This window comes from Ictalurus furcatus, chromosome 14 (genome assembly GCF_023375685.1).
Source record: "Ictalurus furcatus strain D&B chromosome 14, Billie_1.0, whole genome shotgun sequence".
NCBI classification, from domain to species: domain Eukaryota; kingdom Metazoa; phylum Chordata; class Actinopteri; order Siluriformes; family Ictaluridae; genus Ictalurus; species Ictalurus furcatus.
Window position 1 is genome coordinate 29,367,895 of NC_071268.1, and position 10,062 is coordinate 29,377,956.

Genomic DNA, 10,062 nt, shown 5'->3' on the forward strand with positions numbered 1-10,062 from the left:
AAACAGTTGTATCGAGTAATAATTTTACAGATCAGAAACAGACCAGCAAATAAAATGTATTAAGTCTCACTCAGCACTAAAAGGGCTTCTTCCTGCTCTTCTTCAAAGAGAATTGCTCGATTAAATTCTTAATATCGAGTTGACATATCAATGTCATACTCACTTGACATCACTGGCAAACAGTTAAGCCTATGTTCATGCATTGATGTTCTCCAGTCTAATTTTTAAAGGGGGCCCCCTAGTGTTCGGGGTCCTGGGCTGCAGCCCATGATGCCCATTGGGATAACTTGGCCTTGGATGAACATCTCATTCCAGATGTATTCCCCATAATTTCTTATATGCAATAACAGTCACAACAACACATAAGAGTCTTTTACTGTTTAATACTGCAACAACAATGTAGAAAACATTTTTATTACAATTAGCATAGTAGTTCATATAGCATACACACATACATTTTGTTTCCAGAACATGGCCAGAGAAGAGTTTCACGCTTGTGAGAGTTTGCAGATTTTGCTTTCCTGGAGTGCTGATCAATCAATTTGATTTGTGATGTTCATATTCTAAAGAAAGTGGGCAGAAATGATACCATCTACTTTTCTGATAATCTCAAAGCAATCTATTATTTTTGCTTTACTTGGTCTTTTTTCACAAAAAGGGGTATTAAAATAAAATTTCAGACCTGGCCCAATCATAATCTGAACAATACAGGGGTTTAAAATGTTATTAAATCTGTAACAGGAAATCTCACAATTTGTTGTGTACACAACATTTATACACACACACACACACACACACACACACACACACACACATTTCCATCCTTTGCGCTTCAAAGATTGTGTTAGACCCATTGGTGTGCAAATAGGTAAAGTGTGGAATGCTCTTTGGGACTTGGTAAGTTTTTCTGTGTCTGAAATAGCATCCTACTCTCAGTTCCCTACAGAGTGCAAAGCACTAGAGTTGTGCAAACAGGACTGGGATCCAGCAATCCAGCAGAATCCAATGAAAATGTCAAAAGCATTACATGATTTGACAATTTCTATATATTATCATACACACTAATAATTCCTGGTTTATAGTTTGGCATTCAATCCGTCCCCTTCCCTTTCTCTTGCATGTGGTGAAAATACAAGATGTTTCCACATCACCATTTCAGGCTGGACTTGACCGAGTGAAGTGGGTCGTCCAGTCACCAGATGCTCACCTGCGGTCATGACCCTCAAGACTGATTCCAGGACTAGGTCCTGGTAAACCTAACCCAGGCAAGGTACTTTTCATCTTTTTTGTATATTTCATGGGGGTCATTAGGATGCGTCTTTCTCGGACCCCTCCCCTAAGATCTGTTCACCAACGATGGCCCTACTAAAAGCATTAAGCTCACAGAGAAAATCCTGAGTTGAGTTAAGCCCCTTCACCACACAAAGTATATAAACTTTTAGCAAATAAAATTGCTAGCATTGTCAAATATCTGTGGTATAAATGGTCTTCAGCAGCTTTTCTATGAAATTGTAAACTTAGCTTTTTTCAGTGGATGTTTGTTTAAAACACACCATCCTGTGCACAACTCTAGATCTCACTCACATTTCCTCATAGAAAAGCTGGAAGACAAAACAAGAGAAGAGGGACAAGACCATGACCTGTGGGTGAGGCCAGTTTGTTCTCGCATCCCCTGGAAAGACACACAATTTAATCGTTATATCTAATTTAATTGACACAAAACACACACTTTTATTAACATTACTCTGCGTTTTAGCCAACATGGTCCATGCTAGTGGCCCATGTGCAGCGAATCCTGTAATATTAATATATCTATTACATATTAACACAACAGCTATAACTGACTGTTTATTATGTAACCTACCTGTTTAATATGTGTAATTTACTTATTATCTCAATTACATTTGTTTCTCATGTGGTACAAAATAATTTGTGATTGAGTGCTTGTTTTGTTGGGACCAGTATTTGTTTGGGGTTCCAGAATTCATTTTCCAAATATCTCCTGCCATTAAAACTGCAGAGGAGAACTGCGATATTCATTATTTTAATTTGATCTTCAATACACTGTGGTAAACAGCTACATAATATAGTTTTTTCAATGTCCAAATATTTATGGACTGTATTTGGTGTATATAGGCCAAATATCCATGACATAATCTATACATCATGTAAACCTTGGTGGGATTGGTCAAACTTCCTGCAAGAGCATTGGGTTCGGGCAAAAATAGGATACAATAAACAGTCCATTTTAAAATAAACTGAATTATTGGTTTTACAAGAAATTAAGTGTTTTGCAGATAATTAAATATACAAGTTTGATATTGACTCACCTGTGGGAACTGACTTTTGATTTGTTTCTTTAGATGGCACAGGTGTTACTGCAAGGGGGAAAAACACACACCCTTATTAGATTTATCTTTTATCTTAACCTTTTAACCATATGATAAATTGTACATTTCATAATGAATTTTGAATAATGGCAGCTGAATATATTGACAACCGGTGACTACCATTCAAACCGTTTTTCAAAGGAAATACACCTCTGCATGTCTCTGGACAGGGTATAGGAAGAAAAAAAAAAAACAACTACAAAAATGTATTTGTAGATATTCCCATTTTAATTGCATAGTGTGTCACTTCCAGGGAAAAATGACCAAAAAGAACAAATGTTCATAGTCATACAATAAATGCTGTCTAGAATTTCTCTCCACTGGAGACATTTCTTCATCTAGAGTAGTTGGCAGCAAACATGGTTCATCTGTGTGTTTGGCTCTGCGTTTTCCCACACACTAGTTCCTTTTCCAAACATTGCTTGGTGAAGAAAATAAAATGATTGGCATTTATTTGTTTTGAAGAAGGTGGTATTTGTATGAGGTTCTGGTTATGTGGTTATGTGCACTTCTCTGAGGTTCTTTACCAACTTGGGGGTGTTCAATGCTGGAATATCTCCTCACAGTTCAACAGGATTCAGTCCTTCCACCACAAGGCTCTTGTTAATCTCTTCTCTGCTCTCCATATTTATCTAGGTCACTAGTGTGAAAGTTTAGAATCTGGAGGGTGTGGTGCATCTTCAACTATATTGCCTGGAATATGCTTAAAGATGTCACTCTGACTTCCTGTTTATTGTCTTGTGTGAAGTTAATCGTGCTGTGTATACTGCACAGTATACACATATTTCCAGATTGTGTTCCAAGTCTTTGCGTGTTTTTGTTTCTTGTAATCCTAGTTATTTTGAATGTTTAACCATCTTTTTGAAATTCTGTATTTTTTTATTGATTTATTTTACATTTATTCCTGGGTCTCGACAGAAGAACATTCTGTAATAATGGATTCGCCAAACATCATCCAAGTGAGCATGTATCAACATTCAGTTTGGAGGACGAGGTAGTGGGACAACATCTGTTGCAGCAACAAAACTGAATCCATGAACAACAACAAAAATGTCTGTACCAACTTACCACTGCAATCACAGGGCTTTCACAACTGGTCACACTACATGCTTCCACGATCCCTAGAGCATAAGGGTGGCAGTCAGCCTGTGCAGAGGGTAAGTTTGGTCAGGCTTCCTCAAAGGGAAGATGATCACTCGCAGTAACTCGCCATCCAACTCCGGCAAGGACACCATTGCTCCTCCTCATGACTCTGATGTCTCTGTCACTCCAGAACCTCCACAACCTGCTGACTCTACATAGAGCGTTGCCTTCAATTCAATTCAATTTTATCTGTATAGCGCTTTTAACAATGGACATTGTCCCAAAGCAGCTTTACAGAAATATATAAATTCAGGATATTTAAATGTATGAATTTATCCATAATGAGCAGCCAGAGGCGATGGTGGTGAGGAAAAACTCCCTGAGACGATATGAGGAAGAAAACTTGAGAAGAACCAGACTCAAAAAAGAACCAGTCCTCATCTGGGTGACACCAGATAGTGCGATTATAAATAAATTCCTTCTATAAATGTGCTAATACTACATAGTCAAATAGTGCAGATGTGTAACCAGGAGAATTCATTACAGGTTTCACATAAAGTCTGTTTTGTTGAACTTCTCCACTGTTCACTGATGGAGACTTGAGTGCAAATCTGTTTGTGGTGATTGCAATAAGGATATAATAGCAATTGCAGTCCTAGTCATCATAGCATAACTGTTCATATGAAGTGAGGTCCAAATGAGGTCTTCACTTGACTCGTTGTTGCCCCTCTGCCTCCACCGGTCCCCGCTAAATCAGTCATTGTTGCTCCTTCTGGGAAATGCTGGCATCCACTCCCCTGCCATATGTTAGCATTATGGCCAGTAATCCAGGACCCCCTTCCTGTCACGAATCACACCTGTCAGCACACCTCATGGTTCCCAATGCATAGAACAAAAATTGGTCACACATACAACCAAACACAGTACAACGTTAAGTGAAATGCTGTTTACGATTGTCCAGTGATAAAACAGAATTGTAAAAGCAAAATGTATTTATTTATATAAAAGCAGAATTTGCTTATATAAAAATATAAACAAATGATATAAAAGATAGATGTCAGAAAAAGTATGAACTGTGTGTGTAATAAAAGTGCAGATGTGTGCAGTTGTATGTACAATACAGTGCTGTGCATTTGAGCTGAGGTTGTGTAGTGAAGAAGCTAACTATGTAATAAAAATGTATAAATACAAGATATGCCATGTGTGTTGACAGGAATGTTGGGTGTTGTGCAAAGAAATCTAAGGTCTGTATCTATGTGCATGTATAAATAGTCCTGCGTGTTGTCCTGGTTGAGGGCCTGAATGGCCTGTGGGAAGAAGCTCGTCCTCATTATGTACAGTAAGTGTTGGCCTTCAGGGAGCAGAAGTGCGTCCATGACTGCAACAAGGAGAAGAGTCCATTGTTCAGATGGCTGAGGTCCTTCATTATCTTCCTGGCCTTGGTCCAGCACCACTTGCCGTAGATAGACTGCAGGTCATGGAGCTCAATGTGGACGGTACACTCAGCTGATCACTCCCTCCTCTTGAGAGCCGCCTATCCTACTTGGTGCTGTTCCCAAACCAGGCTCTCATGCTTCCTGTCAGGATACTCTCGATGGTGCAGGAGCAGAAGCTCTTTAACACCTTAGAGGGCAGTTTAAAGTCCCTTAAGTGCTTAAGGTGGTAATGACCTTCTTGCTTCACATTTCTTATTTCATATTTCTAGTTTCTCGTCATCCTTGTTGCTTTGCACGTTTACTGTTCCTTTTGAATTCTATATATTTACTCATTAAAACTTGTATTTGTTACCAGTGGTTTGAAACTTCAGTTTGAAGTGTTTTAAGCCTCATCAATACCAAGAAAATCAGTTCATTCTTGCTTTCATGGGTAAACCCCATGGGGAGGCTGTGGCTCAGGTGGTAGAGCAGGTTTTCCAATAATAGTAGGCTTGGTGGTTTGATTCCCGAGTCCACATGCTGAAGTGTCCTTGGGCAAGGCACTGAACCCCAAGTTGCTCCTGATGGCAAGCTAGTGCCTTGTGTGTGTGTGTGTGTGTGTGTATATGTATATATATATATATATATATATATATATATATATATATATATATATATATATATATATATATATATATATATAGGTGTGTGTAAAAGTTTAAAGTGCTTTGTAGAGTCGCTAAGGCTAAAAGGCTATAAGTGCATACCATTTAGAATTTAAACACATTCTGATTTAAAAATATTGTTATGAAATGGTTGAATGTGTTGAAACAGAAATTCAAAGATGGCCCACTGATTTATGTTCTCCTTTTTTAATCTAATACCAAAGACGTACTTTAATTAACTGTGTAGTGCAGAACACAGCTAGGTTTGTAAAACACCATTCATTTGCATGCCATTAAATAGGCATACATAAACAATTTTTGTTGTACAGCAAGTTTAGTAAATTTCCACATGATCCTGTTTTCTAGTGTTACTGTGTATTCTTTTGAGAATAATCCACTTACCATCGACTGTGACACTGCTGATTAGATCCCATTTTTCATCGACACGTGTAGATCTTTTTGTGCGTCTCACTGCCTGGTAGCTCTGGTACACACCCTTATCAGCAAGTGTAAGATTCTTCAACTCCAAGGAACAGTCCCCCTTAAGCAGCCGGGTCTCAGGAACATTCACACGGTCCCCATATCAATCACCCTGAAATGACTCCTTGCCCTTTCGCTCAAACACATCACCCTTATCGGTGCTCCACCTAATATATGGAGTTCCACCTACAACTCTCAGTGTACATGGCAGGACAACTGTGGAACTCTCTTTGCCAAATACATGTTCTGCAGAGAGGAGGCCTGAGATGGGAAAATTAAAAATTTAAGTTAAACTTTAAATTAATTTCAGCACCTTTTAGGTAATGCTCTTATGTTAAGAAACTTATAATTCATTTATTTTATTTAAACAAGCAAGATACTTACCCACACAGGTGGTGATCCACACAATGCAAATGGGTAAAAAGGTGGCCATGATGCCCGGATAGTCTCTGGGGGAGTGTGTGCCGGTTTCCTACAACAAGCAGAGGCAAGATTTAACAGAGAAATATATACAAATATCTACAGGTAACAGTGTATGATGGAACTTATCAATAAATTCTCATTTAAATAATTATATAATAATTCCAAATAAACAACATAAATCCTTGCCTTAAAAAACAACATAGCTAAAGCCATAGTATCAGTGTAAACCACAAGTTTTATCAGTGTAAAATGACTCTGAATGCCTATCCCTAATGGTTTCTTTTCAAGCAACTCGAGAAACTCAAGAAACTAAGCTTCTGTGTACATTATTTAATCACCAGTTACCACTCAGGTCCAGTAGGTGGAGTTCATATGTCTTTCTTATAGGAACCTTTAACTAAAATGTTAGTTGTGTTACAAAGATATTATATTGTTCTGAATCCTTGTTGTCTTGTGTATATTAAAATAATTAAAATGTACACTTTTCCAGCAATGACCTGTACTTCATGTGTTTTGCACGTGAGGATGTGTTCATAGAAGATAAATATGAACATCTATTTAAACTAAGTGTTTCCTAACTTCAGTTATAAATTACATTGCTATTTTTAAGACTATTCTGTAGAAAGTGCAGGCAGGACAAACAGCCCATTTTGAGACACACACATACACCCAAACAGGTTTTCCCCCCAGTGTCCCAGCTTACACTACACAAAAGTTAATGTTAGCCATAAGGACATAAAGCTGCATGAAATTAGACCAATTTACACCACCATTTCCAAGTCAAAATATCAACAACATTTAAATGTCAATACCAGCAGCAGGCCATGCATTTTACAGCTAGGCCTTCAGTGCCATCCTCCCGCAATTTAACCACTTTCAAATAACCTCACCATGACACTAGGGCTATAGGCCATTCCAGTGGTTTTCAAAGTGGGGGCCGCCAGGGGGTTCCTGGGGGGCCTCAAAGCCACCAAGCCCATCCCTCCCACTAGTGTGTTTTCTCTTTCTCACTCTCAGACATCCACACACACACAATCAATTCCTAATGTAATGTAATGTAAAGATGTAAGATGTAATTATTAATAAAAAAGGGGGATATATTCAGAAGTCTGTATTTTTAATGTGTTTTAAAGATATCTTGCAAAAGGGGGCCTCGGTCAAATGTTAATGCCTTTTGGGGGGCCTTGCCCTGGAAAAGTTTGGGAACCCCTGGGCTATTCAATGGCTGCTATTGTAACCACTTTAGCTGCCATTTTGATTATAATTGTGGGAGGATAACATCAAGGTTGTACCACTAATACGCACATCAAATCACATCAAATCAATGTCATTACCAGACAAAAAAGAACAAACTCAGTACAACCAGTCACATTTACTCACACGACAACCAAGCAAGCAAAAATGCTATAAAACACAAAACACAATCAGGTTTCAAGAGGCTTTCATACTGATTCCATCCAAGCTGCTGGGCCTAAACCTACATGCCACCACACACACTCAGTCACAGCCAAGTCACTGAAACTGAACATCATTAACACCAGCAGCAATGATCTAAAGCAATCAAATAATAATAATAATAATAAATAATAATAACAACAACAACAACTAGTAACAGGTCTTTCGATCTTCTCTCGTACTATGGTACTATGGACAATACAGAGTAACTGTATGATCATCTGGTAATTAAAACGCCTGAATAATTAAACAACAGTGTGGTGTAACACAAAAGTATCGCAATAAAAATATTAAGTTTTTAAATTCTTCAACTTAAATATAATTTTCAGAAAAAGATCTTACCCTGATGAAGGTAGAACACTTGGTGTGTAAAATTTTGATATGACTAAATAGAAAGAAAATGTGTTTAGAAGTTTCTACCAGTCACCACCCCTCTACTGCTGCCTTTGTTTCCCATAAAGGTCACATTTCAATAACGCCTCTTACGTCCTCATGCGGAGTGTTGAACGATGATGAGGAAATACATTATTTCTTAGCTGTATTCTACTATATATTACTTAAAATTAATTAAATGCTGTACTTAACAGTATTTTAATTGTATTAGACTTACTTGTCAGTAGACACTAGAAATAAACTATAGACTTTTGAAAAGAAAACATTGGTTGTCTATGAATAAACAAACCCTGAGTCAGTGGAATTTTCCACTTCAAATGTTGCAGTGACGTTGTGCTGCCGTTGAACGGCGTTGTTTAGTAATATAACACTAAAACAGACTTTAATACAGCATAGTCTCAAGAAGGAGAAATAAACCCAGTGACATGAATATGCACTTTCGTGTGGAATATATAGTAGATTGAATACATTACATACTTTACTATAATATATAATAGGTTTTAACCAGATTATCTTAAAGTCATATTAATCTGATTTCTTTATTTATTTTTAGGTGTACTATATTACCATTTATTGATATTTCTCATTTGTAAGTCGCTTTGGTTAGAAGCGTCTGCTAAATGAATAAATGTGAATGTAAATCCTGTAGACTCTTACCTCGGAGAAGGGAAATACCGCGTTTACATTCCGCAGATTCACAACGCCCGTCTCCGAGACGAGTTACATGTAAACATATGAAAGTTTGGGGCCGTGTGCAGACACCCAACCCTATCCGGGCCGTGTGCAGATCTCAGCATACACATTGCGCCACGCCTTAACCGATCCGGGCCGTGTGCAGAGCTGCAAAACACTTCCTGTAAACACTTTTTTGCAAGGCTGCACCTCTCGAGTTTAACAAACCAACATTATATTCGGTTTTCCCTGAAGCAATAATATCTATGTAGTATTATTCAATTTCTCCACCTACAACAAACAAATAAATGCAAACATAGCAAGGTGAGCTATGGTTGTGCTTTGACACACTCTCAAAAATACAGGTAGCAAACTCTACTTTTATTTGTTTGCTGGAAGTGCTACCATAAGTGTACCATTACTATGTCTCTTTTACTGGGTAGATGTAACTTTAATTAGCTTTTAAATGGTTATGAAACCTCCCTCTTTCAGCTCAAGTCTACCTCTCAATGTTTTTGAAAAATGCAGCTGAAATGGGCGTGGATGGCTGTGCGAAGAAGGGAGGGGAAGTGGGTTCACAATAAAGATGGATAGTGACAGAAGTTTGCAGATGAGCCAGAAGACCTCTCTTCTCCGGAATCCCCAGGGCTAAATGGAGACACAATAGATAGCGGTGCAGGTCCTCTGCCCTGTCTATTTGAATGGCCCGTGGAGCTTTAAGTGGTTTAATTAGCTCAAAAGGCAAGTAAAACAGTTATGGTTAAAAATTAAACATGCCTCATTTGAAGGGATGGAAAAGTCCTTGGGACTACGGCATCATTGTGTAGACACAAACTGCTTTCATGAGCAAGTCCGAAGTCCACCTTTCTCCAATTCTCATCACTCTCCCGAGAAAACACACTCGAACTCTTACACCACTGAAACAAACACTCGCGACCCATTTGAACGCCTCTCTCAAATACTACATCTGTAGGAAAGCACCAAGTGCTGTCATGAATAATTAAGAGACAGCATCTTTTCATACGGTAAGAACACGCAGGTTCGTGAATAATTATGAGACGCTGACGTGACATTCCAAACCAGGAA

At 38.2% G+C, this 10,062-nt stretch overlaps 1 long non-coding RNA gene across 2 annotated transcripts; it reads right to left on the minus strand.

Annotated features, from left to right (window-relative positions):
- Positions 1–367: 367 nt before the first annotated feature.
- On the minus strand, positions 368–9,044 carry LOC128618008 (uncharacterized). 2 transcript variants are annotated; one of them, XR_008387661.1, is made up of 6 exons: positions 8,962–9,044; positions 6,418–6,505; positions 5,956–6,294; positions 3,459–4,342; positions 2,331–2,378; positions 368–1,672 (listed from the first exon to the last, which is right to left on the minus strand). It is a non-coding gene; the product is annotated as an uncharacterized LOC128618008 (long non-coding RNA). The 2 variants fall into 2 exon arrangements; XR_008387660.1 differs by lacking the exon at positions 3,459–4,342.
- Positions 9,045–10,062: the final 1,018 nt, after the last annotated feature.